Genomic DNA, 13,616 nt, shown 5'->3' with positions numbered 1-13,616 from the left:
ATTCCAAAAAATTCAAGAAGGCGGCACACTTCCAAGCTCTTTCTATGAAGCCAGCATTACCATAATCCCCAAACCAGATAAAGACACCACAAAAAAAGAGAATTACAGGCCAATATCCCTCATGAACATACATGCCAAAATCCTCAACAAAATTCTAGCAAATCGCATCCAGCATTACATTAGAAAGAGCATACACCATCACCAAGTAGGATTTATTCCAAGGATGCAAGTCTGGTAAAATATCCGCAAATCAGTAAACATGATACATCACATAAACAAATTGAAAGACAAAAATCACATAATCAAATCAATTGATACAGAAAAGGCATTTGACAAAATCCAACACCCTTTTCTATAAAAACTCTCAGCAAACTGGGAATTGAGGGATCATTCCTCAACATAATAAAAGCCTCATATGACAAACCTACAGCCAACATCATACTCAATGGGCAAAAACTAAAACCCTTTCCCCTAAGAACAGGAATAAGACAGGGATGCCCTCTTTCACCACTCCTGTTCAACATAATACTGGAAGTGCGAGCCATAGCCATTAGACAAGAAGAAGAAATAAAAGGCATCCAAATTGGAAAAGAAGAAGTGAAATTGTCATTATTCGCAGATGACCTGATATTGTACATCAAAAACCCTAAAGACTCCATCAAAAAACCACTAGACTTAATTAATGAATTCAGCAATGTAGCAGGATACAAAATTAACACCCAGAAATCTATGGTTTTTTTATACAGCAATAATGAACTCACAGAAAGAGAAACTAAAAAATAAAAATAAAAAAATAAATCCCATTTACAATTGCAACAAAAAAATTAAGATACCTGGGAATAAACTTAACTAAGGAGGTAAAAGACCTGTACTCAGAAAACTACAGGACACTAAAAAAAGATAGAGGAAAACATAAACAAATGGAAGTATATACTGTGTTCATGGATTGGTAGAATCAACATCATTAAGATGTCCATACTACCCAAAGCAATTTATAGATTTAATGCAACCCCCATTACAATACCAATGGCATATTTCAAAGACCTACAACAAACTCTCCAAAAATTCATCTGTACTGAAAAAAGACCCCGAATAACTGCAGCAATCTTGAGAAGGAAGAACAATGTTGGAGGGATCACAATACCAGATATCAAGCTATATTACAAAGCCACGGTTCTCTTTTTTTTTTTTTAAATATATTTTATTGATTTTTCACAGAGAGGAAGGGAGAGGGATAGAGAGCTAGAAACATCGATGAGAGAGAAACATCGATCAGCTGACTCCTGCACGCCCCCTACCGGGGATGTGCCCGCAACCAATGTACATGCCCTCGACCGGAATCGAACCTGGGACCTTCCAGTCCGCAGACCAACGCTCTATCCACTGAGCCAAACCGGTTTCGGCAAAGCCACGGTTCTCAAAACTGCCTGGTACTGGCCCAAGAACAGACATAAAGACCAATGGAACATATAGACCAGAGAACCCAGAATTCGATCTAAGCCATTATGCTCAATTAATATTTGACAAAGGAGGCAAGAACATACAATGAAGTCAAGACAGTCTCTTCAATAAATGGTGATGGGAAAACTGGACAGATACATGCAAAAAAATGAAACTAGATCACCAACTTACACCATACACAAAAATAAACTCAAAATGGACAAAGGACTTAAATATAAGACAGGAAACCATAAAAAGCTTAGAAGAAGCCATAGGCAGCAAAATATCAGATATATGTCATAGCAATATCTTTACCAATACAGCTCCTAGGACAATGGAAACTGAGGAGAAAATAAACAAATGGGACTACATCAAAATAAAAAGCTGCACAGCAAAAGAAACCATCAACAAAACAACAAGAGCATGGGAGAACATATTTGCCAATGTTATCTCCAATAAGGGTTTAATCTCTAACATTTACAGGGAACTCATACAACTTAACAAAAGGAAGATAATCCAATAAAAAAATGGGCAAAAGACCTAAATAGACACTTTTTGAAAGAGGACATAAGGAAGGCCAAGAGACATATGCAAACTTGCTCAAAGTCACTAATCATCCGAGAGCTGCAAATCAAAACGACAATGAGGTACCACCTCACACCTGTCAGAATGGCTATCATCAACAAGTCAACAAACAACAAGTGTTGGAGAGGATGCGGAGAAAAAGGAACCCTCGTGCACTGCTGGTGGGAATGCAGACTGCTGTAGCCACTGTGGAGAACAGTATGGAGTTTTCTCAAAAGATTAAAAATGGAACTCCCATTTGACCAAGTCATCTCACTTCTAGGAATATATGCCAAGAAAACAGAAACACCAATCAGAAAGGATATATGCACCCGTATGTTCATAGCAGCACAATTTACAGTAGCTAAGATTTGGAAACAGCCTAAGTGCCCATCAGCAGGTGAGTGGATTAGAAAACTGTGGCATGTAGAGGGCCCCCTGGGAAGACACATGGACATTCTTTAGCTTGCTGTTGACTAAGCCCAAGATATTTGACAGTCATGTCAGTTGCACCCCCACCCCAGGAGTGCGCAGGTGTTGTCAGTTCCTGGCTTACCTTTGTCTAGGTTCCGGAAGAGGGCTTTGAGATGTGGAACCAGTCTGGCACCAGAAAAGAGGAAATGAAATAGACCTGGGCCCTCCCAAGCTCCTTTAATCTTAAGTTTTCTGGTGAACCCCCCTTGTATATGGGAGGATAAATAAATACGCTGCGTGGCTCAGGGAGTCGTCTGTCTCTCCAGCAGAAGAGGTCAGCGACCCACCCGGGACCCAGCTTGCATCTACTTCTGTGTCTCTTTATTTCTTTATTTCTTAATCCCTGGACGCCTCTATCAAGAACCAGTTTCATCTCTCTCCGTGCTGGCCACGGAAAAGGGAGATCCCCGCCGCATCAGGCCCCCGCAGTGGCACATCTATACAATGGAATACTACGCTGCTGTAAAAAAGAAGGAATTGTTACCATTTACAACAGCATGGATGGAACTGGAGAGCATTATGCTAAGCAAAATAAGCCAGTTGGAGAAAGATAAATATCACATGATCTCACTCATTTGTGGAATATAATGATCAACACAAACTGATGAACAAAAATAGAGCCAGAGACATAGAAGCATGGAACAAACTGTCCAACCTAAGAGGGAAGGCGGGGGGTGAGGGGGTAAGAGATCAACCAAAGGACCTGTATGCGTGCCTATGAGCATAACCAATGGACACAGACAGTCGGGGGGTGAGGGCTTGTGCTGGGGGGTGGGGGCCGCCAGGGAGAGGTCAATGGGGGGGGGGGAGGAAAGGAGACTCATGTAGTACTTCAAACAATAAAGAACTTAAATTAAAAAAAACCGCCAAAGAACCACACGATTAAAGAAAACACTTGAGAACTCTGTAGTTACCCCAAGGAGGCATTACAAGTGGCCAGGCACCAGGGTCTCTCTTCCTGAGCTGCTGATCTTCCCCTAAGAATTTCAGGGGTGGGGGGACATCCTTTTCACATTTTATTAAACTGGCTGTGTCGTGACGTGGGAAGAAAAATCTCCAGGAGATAAAACACGAGGCCGCAAAGCAACAGCTCTGACGGTGAGGCTCTGACCGCTCAGCTGAGCGCTGCCCTTCCTTTCCCAGGAGGAGTCCTTCGGCGGCAAAGTCTGGCGGCGCTGCCCTGGTCAACATCCACGGGCCTCTCTCTCCTCCGGACCGCCGGACCCACAGACTCCCTCCCAGGGGCCAGGCAGGCAGAACCCCCCCTAACCACTGGAGGCTCCAGGATGACGGAGAACATGGCAGTGACCCCAGAGGAGTCTCCACCTGTGCCATGTCTGTTCCCGCTTGCACATATGAGCGACATACACTCCTCCACACACAGACACCCTAATCAACAGCTGTGTGGCCCTCACAGCTCTCATGGATGTCCCCCTGAGAGCTATGAGCGAGCAAAACCACCCCACCCCCGGGGCCACAGAAACCCGGAAATCCCGAGAAACATGACAGCTTGCAATCCTGCAATCCAGCAGGTGGGGCCAAAGCCCAGCTCCCAGTAGATTTATGCGATTCTCTACCCGGACAAACGAGGCCTTGGACGCTCTTTAATCATCACAGGACCCCGTGCTCAAGGACGTGAAGACAAAGCAGAGGCGGCACGGAGCTTTTGGGGGCTGCTAGGAGACCTCAGTGTGCAGCTCTGAGAGGCCCGCCCAGCAGACTGCTGCTCCCGTGGGTCTGAAGGGCCAGGGAGAGTAAGCACAGGACGGTGGCTAGGTCACAGGAGGCCGCCCCGCCTCCGGGCCCCGGGCTGCAGCTCAACAAGCTCCCATGTTGCCCCTTCAAACTCCTAGGGCTCCTGGACGACAGGAACCAGACCTGCGACGAGATGGCTCCGGTCTCGTTTCTCCCGCCCTTTGCAGCTGCCCTGCCTGCCCTCCAGCTTCTCCCAGCCTCCAGCTTCTCCCAGCCTCCAGCTTCTCCCAGCCTCCAGGGCAGCGTCACAAAGCCGTCCCCGGAGGACGGCCCCCATCAGGCGGGGGCAGGGTCTGCAGGTAGTCTCAGAGGATCAGCTTTCTCCACAACAATGTCATCGCTTCCGTTTCTGTGGGTTTGTTATTGAGGTAAAACATGCACATAGTAAACACACAACAAATTTAAGTGTGCAATGCCAGGAACTGGGACAACTGCATGCACCAGGCATATTCTTTCAGGATAGAAAGCCCTTCCCCCCGCCAAGTCCCGTGTCCCTCAGTGTGGCCCCCGCACACGGCCGCCGCCTTCTGGTCTGTACCGGCATTTTCCAGCTCCACGGGACAGTGAGCACGCGAGAGCCTGGGGCGCACCCAGTGCCGCTCCCCGGGCAGGTGCACTCTGCTGCACTCCCTCCCCCGTCCCAGCCCCGCAGTGGTTCTCAAGGGCAGTGTGCCCCAAGGGAGCACGTGGGGGGGAGTGCTTGTGTGGGGTGCTCACGGTAATGCCTGCAGCGCTGGGAGCCAGGGGTGCTAGGTTTCCAGAACAATGGAAGGCAGTTCTGCCCAAGAAAGACTTGCCCCTCACCCTGCATGGCTGCCAGGCCTCACACAGCCATTCCTGCCAACGGAAAGTGTCACTTTTCATTTCTGAGCCCAGCACCTAACGCCTTCCCACACTAATGTAAAACATGTATGTATTGTCGGCACACATGTCATACATACTCAATTTCCCAGCAGTGCAGCCACTGTGACCATTGAGAGACTGGCCTTTGACTATTAGTGAGACCTTGACCGAGAGTCACCCATTGCTCTGTGGCCCCTGGATCTCAGGACTCGTCCGCTCGGACGCAGCGGCAGCTGCCCTGTGCCGGCCGGTCAGTCCGGAGGCACCGGCTGGTCTCATTAGGTCCCAGCTGGCTCTGCCCAAACATCCACACACCAAAGTATACAATTTTAATACAGGTTACCTTTACATCTAGCTACTATATTGATTATTTGGAAATTATGTTGTAGGTAAGATTTATTATATTACTTCAGAATTTATAAAGGGTGTTTTAAAATATTTGCATTAAGGGGTACTGGGCTGCGAGCGGGGTGCCCGGCAGTCAGCCCTGCTGCAGGGCTCCGTGAGCTCCCGGCGTGGGAAGCCGGTGTGCGGAGCCCAGGTGCCTCGGCCCCCACCCACCGACTCCAGCGCCTGATCCGGCTGAGATGCGGTCACCGAACCCCACTTCACCGGCGGTCACCGCAAGAGACAGCCTCCAACTCGCTCATCAGCGGGACCCTCAGGAATGCCCTGCCTCTCGGCGCCAGGAAAGCTCTCACTTCCCAGCCCGGCTCTTCCCCCTGGAAAACACCAACAACCATGCCCGCCAGGCGCCTTCTCCTCTCCCTGTGCGAGCGGGCATCAGTGCTCCCAGCCCGGCGTCATGCTAGAACCACTCGGGGGCTGGAGCCACGGGCATGCAGAGCTGCTTCTCCGGGCCGGTCCGGGTGTATCCGAGTGCCAAGGTGCAGGCCAGGTGGGGGCACCAGACTCACCTCCACACATGCAGGCCCATGTGGCAACTTTATAAATGTTCAGTACAGTGAGGTTTACACTTTACAGTAGCTCTTCCTTCCCCGCAGGGGCACCTTCCAAGGCTCCAGCGGATGCCGGAAGCCTGGGAGAGCAGCAAACCGTCTATTGATTAGGTGTTTTTCTGTATACACACCTTCTCCCTCGAGGGGAGCACTGCAGGGCTCCCCTGTGGCATACCCGATTGCCAGCTCCACACCCCGGAACTCCGGGGCACCACTAAGTGAACGAGGGTGACTGAGCCCACGCACTGACGCTGCGAAGTGACTGGCGGGCAGGAGTGTCCACGGCAAGGAGACGCTGGCCTACGGCGTGACTCACGTCCGGGCAGGACGAGCGGGATGGTGCGTGATTTCATCACGCTTCTCAGGGCAGCGCACAATTCACAACTTATTTCTGGAACTTTTCATTTAATATTTCCAGACTGCGGTGGATCGTGGGTGACTGAAACCGTGGAGAGTAAGGCTGTGGGTGGGGGACAACTGATTCATTTCTGCCTCGGCTCCACGTTGTCTCTGCTCTAGTTTTTATTGCGCCCTATTTTTAACTTATGGCATCTTATACGTCCTTTCCAGAATAGGTCGAACGAAAAAACTGCCTCCATTATTCTGCCACACGCATGAAAAGAAGAGACGGTGCAGCATCCGAAGGTGTGAGGCGACCAGGGGCGATCCCGCCGCTGGTGCCAGGGCCCCCCGCGCTCCCAGTTGCCTTGGCCAGGAGGCTGCAGCCGCACTTCCGGGCCCGCGGGCCAGCAGTGCAGACCCTGCCAGGCCACATAAGCCTCAAAAGAGGAAGATGAACCGACGCCTGAGGACAGCAGCCGATGGACCGAGGGCTGGCCCTGCCAAGGAGTCGCAGTGCCCCCATGACTTTGTCCTTGAAAGTGGCACGTTCGAGACACATCTGTCACGCAGCATCATTATCATAATCTCTGCACCTCCCTACCCCCAAGGCTGTGTAGTTTCACTGCAACTGTCCAGCTTTGCCGCTTTGAGAATGGGACATTCTCTCCACAGCACCTCCACCTGCCTCCAGGCATGCACCCTGCTGCATCCCAGGTTTCCCATCTGCCTGGCCCAAGCCTCAAAGTCTAGCTCAGCACCCTGCCATTCTTTCGGGAACCTAGGCGCTGTCCCTGCCCACCGCCCTCCTGTCTCCACTGCAGGAGCGGAGCAGTGTCCGGCTGTGAGCAGCCAGGGGCCCCATCCTGCTCACAGGGGCACATTTCATACACGCTTAGCTTCTCCGTGTCTGTAGCTAGGCCCCCCAGTGCCCTCCTCCAGCTGGAGGCTCACAGTGGCCCTGAGACTCCCCAGAGCACCCGTGGCCATCAGAGGGCACGGTTTACCTGAGTCACCGTGCTGTCCTCAGCACTTCAAACAGCACCTGGCTCATGGGAGATAGTCAATAGCACTTGTCAGGTAAATAAGTGAACATACTATCAAAATGCTTCACCACGAAGAAAGGAATGACTCGGAAGATGCTACTTGCTTCAAAGCCATACAGAAAGCCCAGTGCCACAGCACGCCACACCAGGCTCAGTGAGCCTGTTAGAAATGAGGCGTTTGGCCATGTGACAATCCAGGTCAATTACTCTTTCTGAGGACACCGGGAGGCCCCCCAACAGCGGAGGAAGACAGGGGCTGCTCCACAGCAGCAGCAGTCAGCGAGCCAATGAGACTGGACAAAAGCCAGGGTCCGCACCTCCTCCACCAGACCCCCTCCCAAAGGCCCCACTTTGTCCTGCACACACCATAATATAAGCTATGCTATAGAATATTAAGTGAAATAATAAATAGGGTATTAAATAAATAAGGAGTTAAAGAGTCTGTGGACGAAAGGAGCCACATGCTAACCTGACAAGCTCAGGGGAGGCCTGCGTGGCAGTCTTGCAAACTCAGAGACCTGGAATAACCACAAAGGATGGTCTGAAAATTAAATATTTAACTACAAACAGGTTATAGTGGGTAGTCATGTCCTAGTCCGATATCTTCCCTGACAAAGATCAACTTAGATCTTCTTTCCTGAGCCCATTTGCCTTTTTGCCTCTAAGATAACATATCTGTGAGATGTCTGTGAGATGTCTGGGTAACTTGTAACTTCCTTTTTACCCCGACCCCTCAGGGCACAACAAATGGCACCTGGACATTCCCTCATTGTTATTGTTATCAAGTTAATTGTCAACTGTTAATTACCTTAAAGTATCCTGTATCCATCTCTGTAAGAGAAGCACATGTCCATCATTTCGCTTTTCACCCTATCCCAGAGGTTTCCCCGCTTTGCTTTGTCCCACCTCCCTAATCTGTCACCAATGGATTTCATGTAACTCACCCACGTCCCTTTCCTTTGATTTCAATGTATAAATATAGATGTAGCCCTCCATTCTCCGGAGCATTATCTCAATCATTGAGGTTCTGCTTCCCGGCATATGTCGACAGTTTGGCTCAAATAAACTCACAAAATTCTTTACAGGTTTCAATGGTTTTTTTCCGTTAACAAGTCCATGGAGAAAATTATTCCCACAGCTCATGGTAAGTAGAGAGGGAAAAGGGTGCCCAAGCTCCCGAGCACGCGGCCTCTGCGAGTTCATCACAGGCACGGAGCGCCACCCTGAGGTCCGCCTTCCAGAAGCCGGCCCCGCGCTGGGCGAGCCCAGCTGACCGTCCGCGCACGTCCTGGCCCTCACCCCTGCCCCCAGGAAGCACTGGACAGCGGGGCAGGAACTGGAATCCGCACCGGCTCAGCCACATTCCTCCCTCCCGGCTGGGAGGGACCTGGAGCCGACACGCCCTGGGGGAAGGCTCGGGGCTTGGAGCCCAGGGCGCCTGCTCTGCGGTGGGCGCCCGCTCGGGCTCGGGCTCGGGCTCCGGCTCCGGCTCCGGCTCCGCAGCCAGCACCTGGCTAAGCGGCTGCTCTGGGGACAGGCGGGCGAGAGCAGCGGCTCTGGGACTGCTGGGAGGGGACGAGCATCAGCGGAAAGGGCCGCACAGACTGGGAAGTGTGGGCACGCCTGGGGGAAGGAGTGTCCCCTTGGAGTCTGTAGCTACCGCCAGGGCCACCCTGGACCTGGAGGCCCCACAGCGGCCGGCCCCTGTGCTCAGGGCCTTCATCCCTGTCCTGTCAGGGAGCCGGGCCTCTGAGCCTAAACCCGAACGAGCTAAACTCCTGAAGCCCTAAGAGGGACACTCCTAACCCAGTTGAACTCGGCCGGGGTACAAGGCCTGGAAGCAACTCACACACACACCCACACGTGCGCGCGGCCACCTGCGCACACACCTAGAACAGCTGTCCAGAACCACCGGCAAGTCACGCCTTAAGGGATCCGAACAACCTTCATCCTGCCCCAAACGGGCAGAAACCAGCAGGCACCCCACAGAGGAACCGCCCCGCCCCGCTCTCGCTGGGACCGGGGCGGCTGAGAAAGGACGCCTGCTGCGCGCCGAGGACTCCGCGCAGGTGCCCGCCGCCCGCCCGCCCGCCCCAGCCTCTCCTACCTGGGCGGCCCCGCGGACCTGCGGGGTTGCGACCCGCCCGCCGGGCTCCCCGGGAGCCGAGCGAGGGCGCTCGGGGCGGCGCAGGGCAGTCACATTCCCGCGCGCCGGCGGCGTCCTTCTTGGGGGGAGGTCGGGGCGGGGGGAGACGCGATCCCTCCGCCGCCGCCGCGTTCCCAGCCGCCGGGCAGAGCGCGAGCAGCGCCCGCGGTGCGCGGGGACGGAAGGCGGGACTGCGGGCGTGGCTCCGGCTCCGGCCCGCGGCGCGGGGGCGGGCGGAGGGCGGAGACTGCGAGGCCGGGCCACAGACGCGAGGGAGCTGGCCGGGCGCCCCAGCCTCACCCCCGTTCCCGCCGCCCCCGCCCGGCGGCCCTCGGGCGCCAGGACGCCGGGAGGCTGCGGGCCAGGGCGGCCGGTGGTACCGCCCGAAGTGGACCTGGAGAAGGAGCTGCCTCCCAGCTGTCAGGCCCCTGGGCCTGCGTTCGCGGAGGCAGACGCTGCTGGCCCCCGCCCTCTCTGCCTGACTGTGAACTCGGACTAGTCGCTAAGGTCTCTGCACCCCGGTTTCCTCTTCCGTGAAAAGGGATCATGTCAGCTCCCATCTCACGGAGTGACGAGAGGTTCGGTGAGCAATTACTGCACCAGCGCGCGGCAGACCCGACTCTGGAGCCCGGTAACTCCCGTCCCGCCGCCGAGGGCACGGCCCTTACAGGCGCCACAGTCTGGATGCCGGGCTTCTTGGCCAGACGGGCTATTCTTTCAAGCTTAAACCCACTTAGTCCAGGGACTGACTTTGCAAATGAGCTCTTCCTCAGAGAGATGCAATGAATGGCTGGGGCACACCTCAAACCCCGTGCAGGTGGGGAGGGCCTGCGCCAGGCCAGCAAGCAGGGGCAGCCCGGCCTGCCTTGGCTCCTGGGCCCTCTTCCCAGGAGGCACAGAGTCAATGATTGCTTCCTTCCTGCCGCAGCTCAGCAGCCTTGCCTGCGACCCCCTGGGATGTCTCCCTGCCCCATCCTTCCATATCCCCATCACCTGCATAAAGGAGCAAGCCACAATAACCCTCGAGCCTACTATGCCTTGTGGCCTGGCCTAATGACAATTTCCCATTTGTTTGTATCTGGTTCCAGAGCTCACAGGAGTCCTTTTTCTCAGGGAACAAGCTCAAGAGGGAAGCCAGTGACGTAACACTACGAGAGGTCATCAGAAGGCCCCTCTCCGTATCCCTCTTCAGGGTGCTGGTTCTCCCAACCTGTCTACACATTGGAGCCCCGGGGAGACCTGACCTCGGATGCCCAGATCAGCCATATCTGAATCCTGGGGCTGAGGCATGAACCTCAGCGTTTGGGGACCTCCCGGGCGGTTCCACTGCGCAGCCAGGCTGTGGGCAGCTGTTCTCACCAGCCCCCAGCGAAGCCCTTCCCCACACCTCCCCCTGAGCTCCTTCAGCATGTGTCCAAAATGGGCGGCGGCTCCACGCTGCAGCCCCAGGCGGGGCGCCGCATGCTGGGGAGCATAAATGGGTCTCACCGCTTATGCAGTGAAGATTGTTTAATAGTTTGCAAGTAGAGAGAAAATTTGACTTGTGCAATGATGTGGAAATGAAGTTACACTTTCCTTTTATTTTCCTTTACATTCTAGCACCTCCCACCCACTCCTGCCCCAAGTTCCCTGCTAAACACCTGGACCCAGGTGGGCTCTCACACATGCGCCAGTGGGGATGGGGTTGGGAGACCTTCCCGTCGCTCCTATAACCACTCTCCTCTCGGAAGTCCTGGCCTTCCTCCCCCGCCTCAGTGTGCAGACCGCTCCCCCTCTCCCCCTGTCCCCTTTCCTGGGCACCTCAGGGGTCCAGCTGCCTTGCTCACTCCCTGCGGGCAGCTGTCCCTCCTACGTCGCTCTCTGCTGGGTCTCAGAACCACACAGATGCTCTGAGTGCCAGTGTGTGCTTCAGTGTCAGACGCACCCCTCAGGAAGACGGGGGCAGACGCATCGGACAGGGACGTGAGGGAGCAGAAAGCACCTCCGAAGCCTTGGGACGTCTGGTGGAGCGCATCTTCCTCGCTGCCCTCCCCACAGGACGCACCGTTTGGAAGACTGGACGGTCTGCCAGCCCGGGCACCTTCCTGCAGAGCGGCCATGCCCCCTGCAGGTGTTCGGTCTCTCTCACCTGGCAAGCTGCTCAGAGCACAGGCCCCTTTGAGGAGGAAAACCTGGTAATGCCCACGAAAAGTCACAGTGACCTGGGCATCCTGACCGGTGATCTGAGAAACAGCCCACCCTGTACCCTGTGTGTCCTGTGTGCCCTGTGTGTCCTGTGTGCGCTGTGTGCCCTGTGTGCGCTGTGTGCCCTGTGTGTCCTGTGTGCCCTGTGTGGTCTGTGTGCCCTGTGTGCGCTGTGTGTCCTGTGTGCCCTGTGTCCCTGTGTGTCCTGTGTGCCCTGTGTGTCCTGTGTGTCCTGTGTGGTCTGTGTGCCCTGTGTGTCCTGTGTGCCCTGTGTGCCCTGTGTCCCTGTGTGTCCTGTGTGTCCTGTGTGTCCTGTGTGGTCTGTGTGCCCTGTGTGGTCTGTGTGTCCTTTGTGCCCTGTGTGTCCTGTGTGGTCTGTGTGCCCTGTGTGGTCTGTGTGCCCTGTGTGGTCTGTGTGGTCTGTGTGGTCTGTGTGGTCTGTGTGCCCTGTGTGCCCTGTGTGGTCTGTGTGCCCTGTGTGTCCTGTGTGGTCTGTGTGGTCTGTGTGGTCTGTGTGGTCTGTGTGCCCTGTGTCCCTGTGTGTCCTGTGTGCCCTGTGTCCCTGTGTGGTCTGTGTGTCCTGTGTGTCCTGTGTGTCCTGTGTGCCCTGTGTGCCCTGTGTGGTCTGTGTGCCCTGTGTGGTCTGTGTGCCCTGTGTGGTCTGTGTGGTCTGTGTGGTCTGTGTGCCCTGTGTGCGCTGTGTGTCCTGTGTGCCCTGTGTGGTCTGTGTGCCCTGTGTGGTCTGTGTGGTCTGTGTGCCCTGTGTGGTCTGTGTGTCCTGTGTGCCCTGTGTGGTCTGTGTGCCCTGTGTGGTCTGTGTGGTCTGTGTGCCCTGTGTGCCCTGTGTGCGCTGTGTGGTCTGTGTGCCCTGTGTGGTCTGTGTGGTCTGTGTGGTCTGTGTGCCCTGTGTGTCCTGTGTGCCCTGTGTGTCCTGTGTGGTCTGTGTGCCCTGTGTGTCCTGTGTGCCCTGTGTGGTCTGTGTGCCCTGTGTGGTCTGTGTGGCCTGTGTGCCCTGTGTGCGCTGTGTGGTCTGTGTGCGCTGTGTGCCCTGTGTGGTCTGTGTGCCCTGTGTGTCCTGTGTGCCCTGTGTGCCCTGTGTGCTCTGTGTGCCCTGTGTGCCCTGTGTGGTCTGTGTGCCCTGTGTGGTCTGTGTGCCCTGTGTGCCCTGTGAGCGCTGTGTGCGCTGTGTGCCCTGTGTGCCCTGTGTGCCCTGTGTGCCCTGTGTGCGCTGTGTGCCCTGTGTGCCCTGTGTGGTCTGTGTGGTCTGTGTGCCCTGTGTGCCCTGTGTGGTCTGTGTGCCCTGTGTGCCCTGTGTGGTCTGTGTGCCCTGTGTGCCCTGTGTGGTCTGTGTGGTCTGTGTGGTCTGTGTGCCCTGTGTGAGCTGTGTGCGCTGTGTGCCCTGTGTGCCCTGTGTGGTCTGTGTGCCCTGTGTGCCCTGTGTGCCCTGTGTGCGCTGTGTGCCCTGTGTGTCCTGTGTGGTCTGTGTGCCCTGTGTGCTCTGTGTGCCCTGTGTGCTCTGTGTGCCCTCTGTGCCCTGTGTGCCCTGTGTGCCCTGTGTGCCCTGTGTGCCCTGTGTGCGCTGTGTGCCCTGTGTGCCCTGTGTGCGCTGTGTGCCCTGTGTGGTCTGTGTGCCCTGTGTGGTCTGTGTGCCCTGTGTGCGCTGTGTGCCCTGTGTGCCCTGTGTGCCCTGTGTGCCCTGTGTGCCCTGTGTGCCCTGTGTGCCCTGTGTGGTCTGTGTGCCCTGTGTGCCCTGTGTGCGCTGTGTGCCCTGTGTGGTCTGTGTGCCCTGTGTGCCCTGTGTGGTCTGTGTGCCCTGTGTGCCCGGTGTGCGCTGTGTGCCCTGTGTGCCCTGTGTGCCCTGTGTGG

The 13,616-nt window shown here is 55.2% G+C and overlaps 1 protein-coding gene across 5 annotated transcripts in view; it reads right to left on the bottom strand.

Annotated features, from left to right (window-relative positions):
* The window catches only part of IL1R1 (interleukin 1 receptor type 1), a 54,877-nt gene extending 45,293 nt beyond the window's left edge, over positions 1 to 9,584 (bottom strand). For all 5 annotated transcript variants that reach the window (XM_054727852.1, XM_054727853.1, XM_054727855.1 and 2 more), the window contains exon 1: positions 9,528 to 9,584. The gene's annotated coding sequence lies outside the window, so the exon portion shown is untranslated. The remainder of the gene's footprint in view (positions 1 to 9,527) is intronic.
* Positions 9,585 to 13,616: the final 4,032 nt, after the last annotated feature.

Source organism: Eptesicus fuscus, chromosome 16 (assembly GCF_027574615.1).
Source record: "Eptesicus fuscus isolate TK198812 chromosome 16, DD_ASM_mEF_20220401, whole genome shotgun sequence".
Classification (NCBI taxonomy): domain Eukaryota; kingdom Metazoa; phylum Chordata; class Mammalia; order Chiroptera; family Vespertilionidae; genus Eptesicus; species Eptesicus fuscus.
The sequence above is the reverse complement of the archived record's forward strand: the minus strand, read 5'-3'. Positions and strand labels throughout refer to the sequence as shown.